Genomic DNA, 20,930 nt, shown 5'->3' with positions numbered 1-20,930 from the left:
ATCTTTCATAATAAAATAGTAAATAAATAAATTTTCTGTGGGCTTATATGTTCATGGGCTTGAACCCGGGTCCACTCAGGAACGCGTGCTATGTACTCTCGCTCCTGACCACTGGGCTACGTCAGGCCTACAGCATATATCAGAGTAACCACTGTGCTACAGTGGTTACAGTCACCGAGGCTCCACCATAACACTCTACTCTAACATAAACTATGAGCTGGTACGGAACATGGGCCCCTACAGTATTTGCTGACTGAGCCCCATTTCTTAGATCCATCTCTCATCTTGAACATTAATTATTCTGTCTAGAGACTAATATCGTAGTCTTACTTAGAGCAGCTGCAATTGTGTTGGTCACAAAATACATAGAAAGACACGGTTTTGTCCTAAATTCGCTATTTAATACTTTTAATTAATACTAATTTAATATAACAACTAAAGTAGCTGATTGGGCAGGTGCGAGCCTTGAGTGACAGGGGTTCAAATCCGTAAATGCGGTGCTGTTTCTTGTATTCTTTCTCTATCTTGTGAACTCCTCTGACCGTGTGGTAACCCTGCAGTATAAACAGATGACTTGTTTTTAAATAATACTTTTTTTCTTAGTATAAACTATTTATTGGTGCTGCGTGCCGGTATATTTTCCAACCCATTGCATAGGCTATATAGAGTTTTTTTTAAATACAGTATTCGTTTACACGCTATTGCTTTGCAAAAACTGAATGCATGCAGGTGAGTGTACGGTCTCAAATGCATTAAAAGGGGAGGGGGGGGGTTCACTTTGAAATTAAATTGGAACATGGACACGCCCGTCTTTGCATAAGCTTTTGTGAGAGTTCCTTGTGAAATCATCTTGTTGTGCCATTTTGGGGAGTTTCAGGAAGCACTGCTTTCGGCATCCAAGGACGCCTGCTATTTTCGATTCCTAGATAAAATGCCCAAGCCTCTTTTTTTCATGAAGAAAATCAGCCTATCTTTTCATGTTACCTAAACTATAATTATGTCTTTTCTATTCACCCATTATATCATAAGGATTGCTACTTCTCCCGGAATTCTGGAATCCTCTCGCAATTAATACACCGCAGACATGTTCCTCTCTCTTCTGGGAGGAAATTACCTACAGTTTTAACAAGAGATTATTATTACTACTTTTACTATATTGTAACAACCAAATTAGGGTTAACTAACCATGTTTTCTAATCAATAAATAAAACAAGTTTCATTGTTCACGTGTGTGATTTTAATCACCTAAAAAAATCTCTCGGCTTTAACTAATAATGAGGTGGTGCCCCTAGGCGTATGTGGCTGAAGTTCATTGCTTTCTAAATCATTTCGAACTAGGGGGAAAAATGTAAAACACAACGGCTGTATTTGTTTTATCGGCAAGAACGTTTTGAACAAGTGTTGGTTTTTGGTTACTGCTAAACGATAAAATCAACTATGGTTATTGATAATTTTGAACGATACGTCATGTCTTCCTCTTTCCAAAAATCATTCGCTGTTTACGGTTGTAGTCAGCAATTTCCGTCTTGTCGGAGATAAGCATTGCCTTCTAGTTTGGTTTTTGTACTAAAGTTTCCTGCATTTGTCCTTCGGTGCTGCAACTACGCAGCAAGTCCAACGTGTGAACTGTTGACATTCACAGCAACATCTGTCGTCATTTGGAATGCGCAAGAGACTGCTCACTTTTGTCTCAAGGTTTTTAGAAACTTACCTTTCTAGTTACGACGGAAGCAGCAAAAAGGTGGGCAGGAAAACATATCTTTATTAGGTGCTGTCACTCTTGTTGAATACTTAAAGACAATAATGGAAAAGGAATACATAAGAGTTAAGGTAAAAGTATGTAATTTAATTAAATGATATATATGACAACAAAAATATTTTATACACATCTTGTGTTTTTAATACAGCGACGACAAAAGTCATAAACACGCCCTCACTCTTTTCATATTTTCTTTGTTTAACAATCTCTAAGTGTGTCTGTGACCTGTAAAATTTATTTTTTTTGACATTAGTTACGCTGATTTCAAATACGTTTTTTTTTTTTCACATCTTTTACATTTATATCTCAGAAACCATTCTCTCTCCGATGGTTTCTGAGATATAAATACAAACTCGATGTTAGCATCAATTGAAATTCGGTACGTACAAATCAATATCAATGAACAGAAAGTTATTGAATACAACAAAACATTTAATTTTTATCTTTGCACAGCAATTTCTACAAACTGACAATTTTGCATATCATAACATTAAAACCTGAATATTTCAGAGCCTCTCTCTATTCTTCTTCTTCTTTCAATCCTCTGAGAGTCAGTTTTTACACTACATTGATTTATTAATAGACAATAGATATACAATACATTGTGCACGATATATGGATATATGTACTTTTTTCATTTTTAATCACATGTACAAAATTCAGGCATTTGTTTTATTTGGTAGATGAGCACCCACAGATACTATTCTGTGGATATCTTTTCTCCCGAATTTATGCCTTGACAAATGGCTCAACTGTCTAGAGTCAATAACTTGAAAGGGACTACGACAACTCACAGCACAGTTTAGATAATTTTTTGAAATACCATGTGACCACAATTAATGTATTTCAATGTCTTTCTGAGTGCAATCTAATGGAAGAAATGTAGACAAATTTAAAAGGTATATTCTTCGGAAAACGCGGAAGAGAATTACACAAAAAACAAAATTAATTCCGAATACTAAATAGAAGGCTCAAGATTCTGCAGTTAAGTATACGGAACGTCAGGTGCACAACACCTTTAACCTTATCAGAGGAGGCTTTGATTATAAAGCTCTGCTACTAGAAAGGAAGCAATGCAGCAGCAGCGATTGAGGATTACAGGCGTTGCAAGCACCAGCGAAGAGGTCGGATGACATCATGTGAGGTGAGCAAAATGATTACGCGGGTTCGACAAAACCGAAAATCTGGGAGTGAAGCCAGGAAAATGGTATAAACCAGTTAACCAAAAGTTTGTAAATTACATGGCATATACGACGACAAAAATATTTTTTTATACAATCTTTAATACAGCGACAACACTTATGTGACACTGCTACTAGAAAGATTCTTGGACAGTGGTGTACCGGTATTGGTGTACCAGAAAGCAGAACCAGTGCACAATCGTTAATATGTATACTGGTTCCGGTATACGAGATTGTAGAAGTAAGGCCTTGCGGTTCCATCAATACAAATTCGACCGTTGCAAGTGGATGATGCCGAAACTCGACTGACATTTGCTCTCAAATTCTTGGCACGAGCCATCGCGTATAGCAAGCACAGTAATTACAGCTAGGCTTCGCATACCGCGAATTCGATTAATGCGATATTCAGTTAACGCTATTTGAAAAATGATACCACTTTACACGATGCAAATTTCCAGTTAACGCGATCTTTTTTTTTTTTTTTATGCGATAGTTGAAAAAGGTTTGAATCGCGCGTTAAGCTTACCGCGAGTCGTACGATCAATAAACAAACGTTTGCCTGCTGCCTGCCTCGGCGTGTTCCATCAACCATCGGAAGAAGACGTGTTTGTCTCCTGCTAATAAAGTCAATGCAGACTTGCATTTAAAAATTCAAATTTTTAAATGAGCCAGATGAAAATGTTACCGCGAAGGAGATAATGGTAAAAGAATTAGATGAAATCTTTCGTATCGCAGAGAACCTCAAACAAAAGGTTTAATGTTCTCTGCGATATTTATTTCGCCAGGGCCCAGAGAAGATTGTTGTCGGCTATCGGAAATTGATTGATGAAAAGAGAAAATCAACACTGTTCAAATATTTCCGCAACAGTAATTTCTTCATTGTGTATTTTATGTCAGAGGTTCCCAAACTTTCTCGGTTCACGGCGCTCTTAGTGTCTCAGTAATTTTTTCAAGGCGCACTGAGACCAAAAGAAATACCTAACAGTTCCGCTTAGTAGTTCGGTCCAAACAACTTAATAAGAAATGTTGAAACTGTGAACTACCTCGAGCTAGTAGTTCGCGCACTGTCCGACAGATGTCGAGTATCGCTGTATTTCCCTCGAAAATTTAAAATATTCCGCGGCGCGCAGTTTGGGAACCGCTGTTTTATGCAATAAACATTTAATTAATTAGGTAGAGAAATGTCCGTGACATTTAAAGGTAAAACCTCATATCCTTTCAGTCCTGAAATTGGTGTCCCACAGGGTTCATCCTTAGGCCCGCTATTATTTCTTATTAGTATTAGTAACGGGCGCATGGTGCAAGAAAGCCTATGGCTTATGCTACACCAGCCAAAAAAAAAAAAAAATCCGAACAAAACAATGATAAAAACAAAAAATAAATAAATAAATAAAATAAATAACTAAATAATTATAATTAATAAATAAAAAAAATAAATAAAAAGGAAATTAAACCTATCATCCTATGCGCTTCCCTTACCCTAAAGTACTATCCAGATGACCTTTGAATTTCCCCAAACTGTCGGCCTCTACCACCCATGAAGGCAACTTATTCCAGTAATTTATAACTCACTGGCTAAAATAAAACTTCCTGCAGTCCAATCTAAACATTTCCCCCCGTAACTTGAATTTATGTCCCCTAGTTCTAGCATCATTTATAATCTTGAAAATTTTGTCCTCATTCATTTTACTGATGCCCCTCAGAGCCTTAAACACCTCAATCAAATCTCCTCTAAGGTGTCTAGTTTCCAAACTCTGCAACCCACATATTCGAAGTCTTTCTTCATAAGGACACCCTTTTGCCGATCTCACCATGCGAGTTACCCTCCTTTGCACCCTTTCAAGAAGCTCGATGTCTTTCTTTAGGTGCGGTCTCCATACTTGAACACAGTATTCCAAGTATGGTCTAACATAAGAATTATATAATGGGATTATCACGTCCCTATTCTCTACTTGCAAAAGTTCGATAGATCATCGATAGGACACCATGGGCCTTCCTTGCAACCTGTTTACAATGCTCAGAGAATTTCATGTCTGACCGTATCGTAACACCCAAGTGCCGACCGGGCTAGCCGAGTGGGTAAAGTACCTGCCCAGCAACCCAAAGGTCGCGGGTTCGATTCTCGCCTCGGGCTTGGATCAAAGTACTGCAAAAACCTTGGGAGGTGCAATATGGCCACAGAAGCCGATGCGCCAACAACTACCAAATCAAAAAAAAAAAAAAAAAACACCCAAGTCCCTTTCCTCCAGTACTGGGTTGAACTCCACCAAGTGAATACGTTTTTTTGGGATTACTGTTTCCAGGGTGTAATACCTTACACTTTGTTGGATTAAAGCACAGCTGCCATTTTTCTGACCATTCCTGAAGTCTATCTAGGTCTCTCTGAAGAAGCTCAGCTTGACAGTGATCATTAACTACTCTACCAATTTTAACATCATCTGCAAATTTAGACATCACGCCCTCTATCCCTTCATCAACGTCGTTTATGAAAATTAAAAACAACAGTGGTCCTAATATTGATCCTTGGGGAACCCCACTTCTTACATCAACCCAATCTGAGGAATAGCCATTTATCACAACCCTCTGCCTCCTGCCCTGAAGCCATCCTTCTATCCATCTAAGGATTTTCCCAGTGATTCCAACCTGTTCCAGCTTATAAAGCAACCGCTCATGTGGGACTGAATCAAAAGCTTTGCTGAAATCTAAATAAACAATGTCGAAATTATTCCCTAAATTCAGTTCGTGAGTGACCCTTTCGAAATAGCGAACCAGATTTGTTAAACATGATTTTCCCTTTACAAAACCATGCTGAGTATCCTTGAGAATTTCAATTCGATCCAAATGATCCTGAATTCCACCCTTGATCATTGCCTCCATGATTTTCCCTACTACTGAAGTCAGACTGACAGGTCGATAATTTCCAACTTCACTTTTAGAGCCACCCTTATGTATGGGAGATACATTTGCACTTTTCCAATCCAAGGAAATCTCCCCAGAGTCTAGTAATGCTCGCATAATTAGCCTCAATGGTTCAATGCACTCGCTTGTCGCCTCTCTTAAGATTATAGGGTATATTCCATCAACTCCAGGAGCCTTACTGGTCTGTAGGCTCGAAAGTTTTTTCATTAAATAATCTTGCGAAATTTCAATATCATTAATTACATATTTTTTAACTTCGCTCCCACAATTTCCCATTGCCAGAAAAGGCTTTTCATTTGTAAATATCGATGCAAAATAACTGTTGAGTTCATCTGCAACGGCAGCTGGTGTATTTATTACTATCCCCTTTCCCTTACGTAAAGGTCCGATCTGGTTTGTCCTGCTCTTCTTGGCATTTATATATGTGAAGAATTCTTTATCCCCCCCTCTTTGCTCTGTTTGCTAGTTTGTTTGCTGTTTATCTACATCAATGACCTGCCAAGCACCCTTGGAGACTGCAAAATCAAAATCAACGTATTTGCAGACGACATAAAAATCTATAAAGCAATTCGCCGTACCAATGACTGCATCATCCTAAACGAAGCTCTTTAACGAGTTATTCAGTGGCTGAAGGAGAACAAAATGGCAGTCAATGAAAACAAGTGTGAGCTGATGAGCTTTGCTAATGCACACAAGAAAAACAAACTTAATTTTTCTTATTGTATCAACAACAAGGCAATCAAAGTTAGTACAGCCAAAAATTTAGGTATCTTTATTAAAGAATCATTTTCCTTTGATGCCCATGTCTCTAACATTGTGAAGGCAGCTAGCAAAAAACTAGGTTTCCTAAAAAGAATCAACCGAGACTTCAATCAGTTGGCACTTTTCATCTTTCTTTACAAAATCTATGTTAGGCCAGCCCTAGAATTTGCCTCACAGGTCTGGTCCCCACATGTTGCTTATCAAAAATTAGAAATTGAATATATTCAAAAAAGAGCAATCCAATACGTTTGCTTTAAAAGTGGCCTTGAATACGATGAGAAATCCTACCAAGAGTGGTGTGTATTCTTTGGACTCGAAACGCTGGAAAAAAGAAGAGATAAAGCCTACTTACTCCTTCTTAACCAGCTGTTAATTGGTACCCTGAATTGCCCTCATCTCGTCTCACAAATAAATTTCAACGCTCCGACAAGAGCGTTAAGAAACCATCCACTGCTGAAACCATCCTATGCGAGAACAAATTATGGATACTACAACTTCTACAACAGGACTGCAAGATCAATGAACAAAGCAAATATGGAGATATTTGACACCCCCGGACACTTCAAGAGGCAACTGAAATTGCTAATCTCATCCGGTAGCTGACTTAAAATGGACTCTTCTTGCAAGTTCAAAGACTCTGATTGTGTAATGTGTACGAAGAAATACCAGTGCTCTGCCTTACTCCTACCTGTTCGCTTAAATAGGACGGATGAGTCCTACTTTTACTTAGTTTTATTTTATCTGTACATTTACTTTTTTCTTTACTTTGGGAAATGTATACTCCAAGCTTTTGCTTTGAAGCTGTGTAATAATGCTTTGTAGCTGCACCCTCAGGCACGTTTGTTTGCTGTTTTGTAGCTGTTAACAATAATAATAATAATAATAATTATTATTATTATTATTATTTTCATTATCTTTTACATTGTATACAGTTAAAAAGTTATTTAAAGGGTATTTTTAAAATTCTTTATGGACATTCCAGAAGGTCAAGGACCAATTATAATTTTTTCCTATTGGTTATTATATTCGATTAACGCGTTTCCGTTTTGCGCGATGCGGTCGCGGGACCAATTAATCGCGTTAATCGAGGCCCGCCTGTATAATTACTGACCTTCTAAGCCGAGTGGTAAACGTTGAATTCGAATACTGTCAATGATGTGAGGAATGCATGGGATTTTTTTCACAAGGCCGAGAAAATCGGATTTTTCGATCCGGTAAATCTAGAATAATTACAGACTAATCTAGAATAATCTAGAATAATTACACGCAATTAAGACACGAACTGATGCCTCCATTTTACCTCTCGTCCTCGAGTTTTACTTCTTGACCTCCATGTAAGGCCTTTTCTTCAGATTAAAGCATTCTGAAATTTTAGGCATTGCTTGCAGTAAAACAATCGATATTAAAAGAAAATTCTGTACCAGGTACGTGTCCTGCTGCTAGCATATTTAACGTCATCGGCAGGCGTTAAAAACAGTTTTAATTTTAAGATATTAATAAAATTCATGGATAATAATAAAATAATATTTTTATTTGATTAATAATAATTACATATCGGTTACTGAAAGTATTGGTCTGTGATGACTAAAGTAGGATATAAAAAAAAAAAAAAATTATATCGAAGAGATTTTAGTTCACGACTAAATACACCATCTATAGTTGTTCCATTACGTGTAGTATTTATCGAAAGATCTGATGACATGTCCAAGTTGAAGAATGTTTTCATAAATGTGCACAATTCTTTTCCAGCCTCAGAGTTGAATTGTAAAGAAAAATAATTACATTCAAGCTTAAAACACCAGGTGACTTGAAACCAGATGCGTTTTCGAATTAACGCATTTCCCAGTTTCCGAAAGGTTTTTGTATCTTAAAACCTTAATATTTCTGTTTCTAAATTCCTTAGCTTTCGAACGATATGATATACGTCCGCATTATCCAGTTTATTACGTGAGAAAATTTCCTCGATCACATGTTCATATTTTTCACTATCCTAGAAAAACTACTGCAATTTTCAGAGGTTTGAAAGTTTTTCCTCTAGTATAGAGCTAAGATGAAGCTCCGTGCAAAATTTCATTAAATTTGGTCCAGTAGAAGATAAATTATTGTTGCCATCATACAGGTATGATTGCAACAATACAAGTTACAATAATTCGCTTCTGGCGGAAGCTGAACATGACGTCACTTCCGTAACGCTTTTCGCATGACGGTTTTTCGTTACAAAATTTTTGGAATAACGCCAGTAAAAACGTGTTCAACATCAAAAACGTCGCATTTGGAATGAACTATATGCTATATGCTGTGGTTCGCAAACTTAAACCCAAACGTAGAATCTATCGTGATGGGAGATTTGAACATGCCTCTTCCTAAGCACAAAGACGCAAAGAGCGAATTGGATGGTATTATGGAAACCCTCTCGATGAAACAACTGGAAACGCCACTCACAAGAGGCACACAGTGCCTTGACTTGGTATACTACAATACTGTAGACATCACATTAACTGATAGTACGACTCGCTTCACTTCTGATCACATCCCTCTCTCAATCCAAGCCAACCTGAGAAGTCAAGTTTGTAGTCAAAAAGAGAACTGGGGGTGGGAAAACAACGCTGATGTTATCTTCTCAACCAAGTATATAAAACTAGACGTAATTTTGAAACGGCTCGTGAATTTCAACTGGCAAAATCTCTTACAACTCCCCGTAGACGATGCCTTAGAAGCACTTTCGGATATCCTTCACTTTATTGCTCTTGAGGGGGCATTAAAACGCATTAATTTCCGATCGGGCCAAATTCATGGTTTAGTCCACAAGTAAAATATGCTTTCAAGAACAAGCAAAAACTGTTCAGAAAATGGAAAAAAGCTGAACACCCACCTGATTATATTCGATATAAAGAAGCTAAAGCACGGTTCATTCGATTGAAACGTCAAGCTCACTATGACATGGTGCGATCACATTTAAAGAAAGGAAGCAGAATATCTAATAAGAAAAGGCGTACGGATATAATGCCCGAGCACATATTCTCAGAATGGACCCAAGCCACCTTTGGAACTCCTCTGGCTGAAAATCAAGTTGACAGCGAAGCCAACACAGAGAAAATCCTTGAAGCAATCAGCAAACTGAAGACAGAGGCTATCCTGAAGTGTCTCAAATCAATATCGCTAGATATGACATTAAAGCCGCTGTGAATAGCCTCAGGAATAAAGCCACAATTGGGCCTGATAAATTCCCGCTCTTCATGATTAAGATCAGCAGTGTATACATCATAAATCTGCTCCTTCACATTTTCCCCAAAATTTGAAGTGAAAACCACTTTCCGAAGATATGGAATACGTACTTCGTTAAACCTGTTCCCAAAAATAACAATCCTAAATCCGCCAAAGACTACACGTCTATTGCAATTGGATGTTCGTTTCAAAAAATATTTGAGAAATCCATTTTAAATACCATAAACCATCACTGCTTCGGGCATTGACCGGAGTACCTTCATTCAGTGATCCCACAAAGATCTATTACCACGAATCTTATTGGAGACTATTTCGAATCCAACACGCCCTTAACTTCAGACAGCAATTATATATTGTCTTCTTAGACGTTGCATCCGCTTTCGACAGTATATCCATCTCGGCTATTACTACCATCTTGGAGGAATATTTCCATATAACTGGGCATGTATTAGCAATAATAGCGAGTTCTTACTGCCATAAATACATCACTGCCATAAATGGGATTTCCGAAGAGACCTTCCAAGTTAACAGGGTAGTTCCACAAGGTGGTGTCCTCTCTGTTACTCTTTGCAACAGCACTGCATCCTTTCCTGACCCAAAATCAAAAATAATTTGTCGTATATGCAGACGACTTGAAATTTTTCATCACCTCGAACGACCAAACCACATCCTTACAACGCAACAACGAAGCAAACTCCAAAATCGCCGAGTTGCAAGAATACCTTAATTGCATGGGGCTCCGACTAAACGAACACAAGACAGTACAAATGGTTTTCACCAACCAGGTATTAAAGAACCACATATCAATAAGCGTGAATGGCAGCGAGGTCCAAAAAGTCAGGACACATATTGATCTTGGTCTGAAATGGGACGAAAACTTAGACTTCACAACCCATTTCGGACATGTAAAGAAGAAAATTTATGCAGTACTATGGACCTCCAGACAGGAACTGGTAGGTATTAGGAACCCTGACCTTGTAAAACAATATATTTTAAGATGCGTCATCCCCATCCTACTCTACGCATCTCAGATTTGGTCTTCTGCCCCAGATGCTACCATCAAGGCTTTCCTGGGTTTAGAGTATTGGATGCTGAGATGGTTAAACAGGATCACTACGGAGCCATTTACAATCTCAAGATCCATTTTATATGCCAACTTGGATGTCATGCCTTGGTCTCACATAATTGTCACCAAGAACGTTCTCACGCTTGCAAAACTGCTGACCAGGAGACTCGACTCGCCGAAAACTGACTACCTGCTGACTCGGCCCCGTATGACGCAAAGGTGGGCGAATAGGATACCATTCCCTCCACTCAGTAGCGCGCACACACACAGCTAGGAAACCTTCAGCGATTTTTTCCTTTTAACACCATTAAGATATACAACGATCTTCAAGCAGACCCAGAAAAGCTTTGCACATAGAAGTACAGGACTGAAATGTTTCAAAATGCATTACTCCACCTATAAATGTTGAGTGAAGCATACAGATGAAAATAAAACAGAATGAAGGAAATGAAGAATGAACTGGTCGGGACTGTTTATGCTGCTTATGTTTACATTATACGTCTTATCTTTCTGTGAACTCGCTGTAAATAGTGGTGTAGATGTGAACATTCTCTAATTCCTTGTAAAATTACAAATTATGCTTGTGCTCTCTTTCTATCTGCCCGTCATGTAAAATAAAGCAATGATATATATAATATAATTAGACAATGTATATTTTGTATACTTTATTAAGACAACGATATGTATAAATCATAAATGGATAATTATGTATATAACTTATATTTGTATATATGAATGTGCACCCCCTGGTTAATAGCCGTAAGCGGGTGTCTCTTAGGAGAAAATAAAGATAATAATAAATAATAAAAACTAGCAAACATCTGGCAAACTAGTTGGGATACTATTTACACGCTCATTCATCTCGCAAGTCATATTTGCATCAAAGAAAAATGTATACTGTTGGTTCTCTCTAAATCTAATTACCAGACATTTAACAGGACACGGATCCATAAACTCTTAAGTTATTCAATTAGACCTCATGAACACTAATTTATGCTCTTGTGACGAAGTCTTGTGTCATGGCCACATATATTATATCACTGCAACAATTATTCTGATTCAAGATATACATAGTTTACGGAATTTGGCGATAGGTTATCTGAAGGTAATGAATCAGTTTTTTATTGAAAAGCTGCATACTTTCGGGCCCTACAACAATTCTTTACTGAAGTTTTCAATACAAGGAAATTACTGCTTCATGGTATTTCTACCACACAAATTCAAGCTACGACTACAGGATCCTCTCTGGACTTTTAAATCTCAACTATTTCACAATGTTATTATGATGCTCATATTTACTTCTTGCCAGGTGACTCTTATTTCGTGCCATAGTTTACTGGATGTTTCACGCCTAAGCACGACCATTTATTAAAATCCGTTTGCTGATGTTCTCTTAGATCTTGGATAACTATCTACTGATGGCCCATTTGGTCTCATCTATCTATGTATGTTTCACCTCTTAGTCTGGTTACCAACTTATGTTGACGATGTCCGAAATCCTTGCAGTTCGTTTTTTTTTTATTTTTTAATTTTTTATTAAATATATACATTCTTTCTTTCTTTTTAATTTTAAGTACTTTTTTTCTCTTTTTTATTGTATATAATTTTCTTTTATTTTTTATTATATACAGTTTTTTTAATCTTTTCCTTTTTATTATATATTTTTCTTTATTTCTTTTTACTATACAGTACTATATATTTACTATACTGTTTCTGGTGTAACGTCAGAAACAACAGTAGAAAGACAACTGTTTTTTCTGATTTTCATAAACAAGATCGACAAAGGGTGTGATGTCAAAATTTGCAGACGATATAAAAATTGGAAGAGTCATTACTGGTCAGTGACAAGCAACGCTCCTATAGAATGAATTGAGCAGGCTTCAAGAATGGTGAGAAAAGTGGCAGTTATGTTTTAATTCAGTAAAATGCAAGGTCTTACACTTGACTTTTACAATTGGTGCGAATGAATTTAAAATAGTTGAGGAAGAAAATGAACTGGAAGTTGCAACACAGGCAGATAATGAAGTTCTCGAAGGAAAGCCCTGATGTCCTAGTGAGATCGGAGAAGGAGCGACGGTAAGAGCAAAGACTCCGATTTTACAAATGGCATTGGCAATGAAGCACCTTAGAAGATTGAGGTTTATAAGGCACTTAGAAGGGTTAGTAAAATGGATGAAGTCAGAATTTTTACTGTTATAAATAATTCCAGAACTAGGGCCCATAGATTCAAATTGCAGAGGAACAGATTTACACTAGATCGTAGAAGGTTTTATTTTAGCCAGCAAGTTGCTTACTGGAACAAGTTGCTTTCGCAGGTAGTTGAGGCTAACAATTTGAAGAAATTCAAAGGTCGACTGGATAGTTACCTATTTGAGAAGGAAAGTGAATAATTTGTATTTTGTTATTTACTTTATTTATTTTTTGGCCGGTGCAGTAAAATTCTGTGGCTTCTTTCCACTTATATGGCTAATACCATATGTTTTAAATTTACATTTATGTCCCCTTATCTGTGTCGTCTGGGCAACGATTAGAATGGCATGTGATTCATTATATTTAAGCCTTAAGCACTTCATTTGAGGTGAGGTGCCTAGTTTCCAGAAACTGCAATTTGCAGAAATGAAGTCTTTTGTGCTATGAGTACCGTTTTGTGTCAATGACTAATGTTGTTGCTCTTATTTCTACTCATTCCAAAAGATTCACATACTTCCCAAAATGAGGCATCCAGAGCTACATGCAGTGTCAAGATGCGGCTTAAGCATTGTTTTATACAACGAGATAATAACCTCCTTCTTCCTGCTGACAGAATTCCTGTATATCATTGACAGATACCTATGAGCTGTATTAACAATCTGTCTACATTCTATGTCAGACTGTAGAACTTGCACCTAAATTTTTTTCTATCTGCACTACCTTGAGAGCAGTACCACCCAATTGGTATGTTAGTCTAGGATTACTGCTTCCCATATGCAATACCTTGCATTTTGTAATTTAAACCTCTGTTGACTCTTCTCAGTCCAGCTGACTAATTTTTCTAGGTTTTATTGCAGCATCATACCCCGATTTTTGTCATTAACCACCTTGTCTTATCATCTGAAAATTTGCACATTTAACTTGATATATCTTCATCAATATCATTAATAAATATTGGAAACAATAAAGAGCGCAGCACTAAACCTTGAAAGGCTCCACTATTAAGATTAGCCAAAGAAGGGCAGTGCCCATTAATAACTGGGCCTTCTGCAACTCGACCATCCCTTCATTCATAGCACTAATTTTCTTCTAATGCCACACCTCTGCATCCAGTTCCGTATAGGTCTTTCTAATTTTCTGCATACGTTTTCTTTGTTACTACTTCTGAGTAATCGATCGGATTACTCAGACGATATTATAAATGATGCTAGAACTAGGGGACATAAATTCAAGTTACGGGGGGAAATGTTTAGATTGGGCTGCAGGAAGTTTTATTTTAGCCAGCGAGTTATAAATTACTGGAATAAGTTGCCTTCATGGGTGGTAGAGGCCGACAGTTTGGGGAAATTCAAAGGTCATCTGGATAGTACTTTCGGATAAGGGAAGCGCATAGGATGATAGGTTTAATTTCCTTTTTATTTATATTTTATTTTATTTATATATATATATATTTTTTTTATTTATTAATTATTATTATTTAGTTATTTGCATACAATATGACAAGGATCACTATGTGACTGACCTGATGTTTGCTGATGATAGTGCTATCCTTGCCGGTAACGACGCTGAAGCCACGGACATCCTCTACGACATTGCCCGCATTGCCCGGCCATGCGGTTTGAAGATCAATGCTGGTAAGACAAAGGCCCTGACAACAGATGGGTCGCAAGCCACCATCTATCTCGAAGGTGTCCAGATCGAGCAAGTGCAGGACTTTAAATACCTTGGGTCGCTGGTCCAGGAGAAGAAAGTTGCATCCACCATGGAAATCCACAGCAGAATTGGACAGGCGGCCACTGCGTTCGCCTCGCTCAAATGGTGTCTGTGGAAGAGGACCAACATTTCCACAAAGACTAAAATCCGACTCTTCCGGACTTTGATTCTGCCCATTCTTCTTTACGGATCGGAAACATGGATTTGTCTCAAATTAGATTTGAACAAACTTGAGGTATTCCAAATGCGATGCCTGCGGCAGATCTTGGGCATCTCTCTTCGCGACCGCATCACTAATGATACCATCCGTGCCAGATGCCAACAGCAACCAACCATTGCTGACCAAATCCAGAAGCGAAGGCTCAGATGGTTTGGCCACGTATGTAGAATGGGCACGAACAGAATACCATCCACACTCCTTTGGAGACAACGACCCACCCAATGGAGCATCCAACGGACTGCGCCTAGGAAAACGTGGGCCAAGCAAGTGGAAGATGACTTGAAGAGCCGACGTCTCGACCTTAACCAGGCCAGGACTGAAGCCATGGATCGTAAGGTATGGAAGAACATCACAGAGCAAGTCCGAAACCCTGCGGCACCTACAGCAGCATACTGGTTGCGTGGCCAACCGCCTCCCCCAGCTGCCAGCTAAGGACCAAAGAAGAAAGAAGAATTTAGTTATTTATTTTATTTATTTATTATTTTTTTTTTTGTTTTATCATGTTTTGTTCGGATTTTTTTTTTTTTTTTTTTTGGCCGGTGCAGCATAAGCCATAGGCTTTCTTGCACCATGCGGCCGTTTCTAATACTAATACTAATATCTTCCCTTAAAAAATCTATGCTGTGACTTTCATATAATTTCATTCTGTCAAGATGATCCTGCAAATCTTTATCTATTGAATCCTTTATTTTCTCTGGTGGTCTAGTTAATAGATCTATATTTACTCACTTCTTTTGATTCCACTTTATTAACAGGAGACATTTGCATATCACCTATCAACAGGGACATCCTCTGAATCCACATATGCTCTCATAATTATGAATAAAGGTTTTCTTTATCTATTTTGCTGCTTCTTTTAATATAAATGGATGGATTCCACCAGCCCCAGATGACATGTTTACTTTTAGCTTTGACAATTTCTCTTCCACTTTTCACTCAGTATCCACAAAATCATTCAGCTTACAGTTATAAGCTGTATATCCGTAAATATAAACACAAAGTATTTATTTATTTTATTAGCAACCAGAACAGGATCATCAATAGTTATGGCATTCATACTCAGCGACCAATGTGGTTCATTCCTTTGCTTTTAGTGTTAAGATAAACAAAGAACCCTTTGCTACTTGTCTTTGCATTACCAGCGAAAAATTTCTCGTAACCTACCTTAATTCCCTTTGCGACCTGTTTGCAGACTATTTTGTACTTGCTGTATATTTCTGTGTATCTGATAATTTAATAATCATCCTGTGCATTTTTATTTTCTGTCACTAGTTCTGTTTTTTTAGAGAGTTTAGGCATATGAACGACTTAGGCCATATTGCACCGTATATAATACATTTGCAAATTGCGTGTTCTGTGGTCGATTTGCTGCTTGCTGGACCAAAATCTCGAGTTTCTGGGAAAAAACTATGCCACCCTCGCCTAAGACTATTAACTCAACCATATTGTGAAAAATGGCCCATAAAAATTCCTCGAGTCACTGATGGGATTCGAACACAGGGGTCTTTTCTGCCAGGTGCAGGGGGGACTGCTGGTGGTTATACCAACTATGCTACCCAAGGGAGCCTATCACTAGTCTCATCAGTTCAATGTCATTCACCTATGTATCCCATCCCTGTAAAAGCAGTCCCTCCTGTTAACAAGCACTGACCATGTTGAAATAATTCTTTGCACAGTTTCTCCAGGGCCGAATTGATTGACAAGGCTATGTACTTCCTCCTATGGCGTGTAGGCAGAATTGAAGACACTTTCAAATTTAATCCTAACTCTCGAATTTTTCTCAACATTGCCCAGTAAAGTAAGTAAGTGCTCAGATCTCCTACTCTTATATTGTTTGTATCAACGTGTACAACAATATCACTGTTAGTGCTCTTAAAAGATAATAGTTACTTTACGTCAACAATCTTCACCATACCATGCTTACCATGGTCCTATTCCACCTATCCTTTTTGGCACAAAAAACAAATTATGACATTAGGATCACTCGTAAATGATTACATCTACCCCTATATTTATTGTCTGTAAATTGGGTGTTCTCTGGTCGATTTGCCTGTTTTGCTGGACGAAAAAACCTCAGTTTCTGGGGGAGGGGATGAACCTTGCTATCTACGCCTTTATCCTTTTGGCACAAAATTATTAAATTATTATATTACGGTCACCCGTAATTCATTACATAAACCCGTATTTATGTCTGTAAATTGCGTGTGTTCTCTGGTCGATTTGCCTGTTTTGCTGGACGGAAAATCCCAGTTCTGGGAGGGGGGGGGAATCTTGATATCTACTCCTTATCCTTTTGGCACAAAAAAACCAAATTATGATATTAGGGTACCCTGTAAATGATTACATCTACCCATATATTCATTTTGTCTGTAAATTGCATGTATTCTCTGGTCGATTTGCCTGTTTGCTGGACGAAAAAACCCCACTTTTTGGGGGAAAAAAACCTTGCTATCTACGTCTAACTCAGCCACGGAGTGAAAAAAGCCCACTAAAGTTCCTCGCGTCATCGACTGGATTCGAACCCGGGCCTTTTCCACCCGGTGTGGGGAGAACGGTGATGATACCACTGTGCTACCCACGCAAACTATTCTTTTGGCACAATATACTTCCCGTGTTCCTGACAACACAGCCACCAACAATAACTACCTCCTGTGAAACCAACGCATTTTGCTTCTTGGATTGTGTTTTCTGATGCACAAGGAAAGCTTTGGCATTGAGGTGAACTCCTGAAAGCTTGCTGTCCCCTATTATAATTCTAGCAAGAACAACAAACCTTCTGTGATCTGTGTATGGATATTTTGTCCTCATGGATATCTCGTCCCCATAAATTTACAAATGTGCCTTTGCTTGCTGAAAAAATCACAGTCATCCCGACCGTAGCTAAGCCATCACATATATCTTCCTGTCACCTCTATCTTCTTGGTTGCAGTCACTTGTCCACAGTTGCTATAGCCAGGCCATTAAGTATCTTCGTCAGTTGAAAATTTCTTTCTCGACTGATATCACTTTAGTGACCCAGAGATATGGAAGTTTGAGGGGAGAAGGTCTGACCATTTGATGAACGCGCCAAAACCTCTTACCAATATTGTTGGAAACTACTGTCGGTCTGCTTGTCCGCATATGGTGGTGTTTTTATGGAGTAAGCACCCAGCTTTCGAAACAGTCCTTGAGAGAGAGAGAGAGAGAGAGAGAGAGAGAGAGAGAGAGAGAGAGTAAACACATGAACATAGTCTTTGCGCTATACAAGATTGACACGATGATCGGAATGGTCGTTATTTGTATATACCACATCTCTTTGATCTCCTGTCTTATGTACTTCCAGATTTTTTCCTCGTGAGTTTTCTGAAGGTTGCCAGTGTTGGGCAGCACCGTTATGTCAATCAGATAGGTAGCCTTTTCCTACTTGTCGACAAGGGTATGTCTGGTCTGTTGTGCGGGATTGTCTTGTTCTTTATTATAGCGCGATCACAGTATAGCTTGTGGGCTGGAATCTCTAGTACGACCTCGTTCATAATTATAATACAGTATTTTTATTATTATTATTATTTAGTCAGTTTAATCTCTATACAAAGTTCTTGCAGGAAGGTTTATAATAATTATACAGGGCGTCTCAAAAATATTGGTACAAACGTTTAGGGGAGGTAGGTAACATCTAAAGGAATGTGAATCGCATAGGAACCCATAACCGGAAACGTCACCGTAAGTCAGTAGACGGTGCTGTTCATCAGTTCACAAGAGGGAAAATTTCTTGTTTACTCATTCAAGCAGTAGTCGCCTCACGAAGAGCATGCATCGATATACAAACTGTGAGCTGGCAGACATGCACCTAGTGTATGTATGGATTAGCAGAGGGCAATGCACGAGCCGCTCAACGAATTTATGGATAACGCTTCCCAGACAGACAAGTACCGGACCACCATTTGTTTGCGCGTGTGCATCAAAATTTGTGCGATTATGGGTCATTTAGAGGTAACAGGAATAGTGCGGGCAGACCACGTTCGACGCGAACTCCCGCCATGGAAGAAAGTGTGTTGAATGCCGTCCAGAATAATCCTACTACCAGCACATGTGCCGTTGCCTCTGCCTTAGGAGTGTCTCGTTGCAGTGTACAGCGTGTTTGGCACGACGATTCCTTACATCCCTTTCATCTCCAAAGGGTTCAGTTACTGCTCCCCCAAGATCATCCTGCACGTGTGGCTTGTGCGCAGTGGTTTCTCCAAGAAAGTGTTCAAGACTTGAATTTTCCAGCATATGTCTTGTTCACGGATGAGGCTTATTTCACTTTGGAAGGCTTATTCAATCAGCACAATGCTCATGTGTGGGCTCGCGACAACCCACACGTTGTGCGCCCCCATGCGGCACAACATCGCTTCGCAATAAATGTGTGGGCAGATATGGTCGGTGACTGCTTAGTCGGCCCATACCTGTTACCATCCCGCATAAACTCCGCTAAATGTCGGATCTTTCTTGAACAAGTTCTACCAGGGTTACTTGACGATGTTCCAGCAAATGTCAGACGCAACATTTGGTTTCAACATGACGGGGCGCCTGCCCATTATGGAAGGTGTGTTCGTGACCATTTGAACAGGCGTTTTGGACGTCAATGGATTGGTCGTGGTGGACCCGTTGCCTTGCCCCCACGCTCACCTGATTTATCGAGCCTTGATTTCTTTCTGTGGGGGCCCTCAAATCTATCGTGTATGAATCGCCTGTGGAGACGGAAATGGATCTCGTGGCGAGACTCATCTGCGCTGCTGCTACTGTCAAAGAAACTCCAGGTGTGTTCGACCGTGTCCGCCAATCCATGCTGCATCGGTGTCACGCATGCATTGCGTCTCATGGTGGAACCTTCGAGTATCTGTTGTAACATCATGAAATGCATCCATCTCGTACTCCATTGTTAATATTACGTCAAATAAATGTTTGCCACTAATTACTGTCTTGTGTCATTTCTGCTTCTTGTGCCTCTGTTACTACTTTCCCGTGACGTTTCCGGTTATGGGTTCCTATGCGATTCACATTCCTTTAGATGTTACCGACCTCCGCTAAACGTTTGTACCAATATTTTTGAGACACCCTGTATAATAATGATTAATGCTAATGAAATAATACTAATTTTACATGTCGAGCATAGTCTCTCTCCATACATAGCCATGAGACTAGGTTTGCTTCTTAGTGCATCAATCTCCTATTGTACAGACACTTCACCACAAGTTGCCTTGGTATTGCACTGCTCCAAGGGAAAAGTTATTGCTTTTTATTTAAAGTGTATGCCACTACTCACACCAGGGTTTCAATTCTGACTGGAGTCTAGTCGGTGGGCATTATGAAGACCCGAGCAACTCAGCGCCGAGATATATCGACAATATGTGAGATGACGAAGAAAATGACATACTGCTCAACAAAATTAACAGAACAATGTTTTTCATTCGCCTTCTGTGAACAGTATCACAGAAGGCGAATATTTGATATAACAGATATCCTGGCATGCAAATTCCGAGTAACCAATAAAAATCGATCTACCACCTCACAGAGTCGTACACTATGCAAATTACTCGTCCCTACAAAAACACGAGTTGCGACCGCATCACTTTATTCTCGTTTTATGGCTTGCTTGGGATAGTCGCATCTCCAGTACTTAGGATGGCAAGTCATCGTCGTTTAAATTATCCTTTGAGATGGCAGGACCTTGTAGGACGACTGGAAGCAGGGCAGTCGCAGGTGGCATGTTGGCTTGATGTGTCACGTGTCGTCTGGGCACTATGAAAGCAGTTTCAGGAGAGAGGAACCATTACAAGAAGAGCTGGACAAGGTCGCCGGAGGGTCACGTCAACCAGAACAGACCGCTATCTGGCTCTAACAGCAAGACGGAACCCTACGATGTCCTGTCATCAA

The 20,930-nt window shown here is 39.0% G+C and overlaps 1 long non-coding RNA gene across 1 annotated transcript in view; it reads left to right on the top strand.

Moving 5' to 3' along the window:
• Positions 1 to 1,754: 1,754 nt before the first annotated feature.
• The window catches only part of LOC150089660 (uncharacterized), a 42,497-nt gene continuing 23,321 nt past the window's right edge, over positions 1,755 to 20,930 (top strand). The window contains exon 1 of the long non-coding RNA XR_016546678.1: positions 1,755 to 1,830. This is a non-coding gene — a long non-coding RNA (uncharacterized LOC150089660). The remainder of the gene's footprint in view (positions 1,831 to 20,930) is intronic.

This window comes from Mastigoproctus giganteus, chromosome 2 (genome assembly GCF_048544385.1).
Source record: "Mastigoproctus giganteus isolate SK-2022 chromosome 2, ASM4854438v1, whole genome shotgun sequence".
Classification (NCBI taxonomy): domain Eukaryota; kingdom Metazoa; phylum Arthropoda; class Arachnida; order Uropygi; family Thelyphonidae; genus Mastigoproctus; species Mastigoproctus giganteus.
The sequence above is the reverse complement of the archived record's forward strand: the minus strand, read 5'-3'. Positions and strand labels throughout refer to the sequence as shown.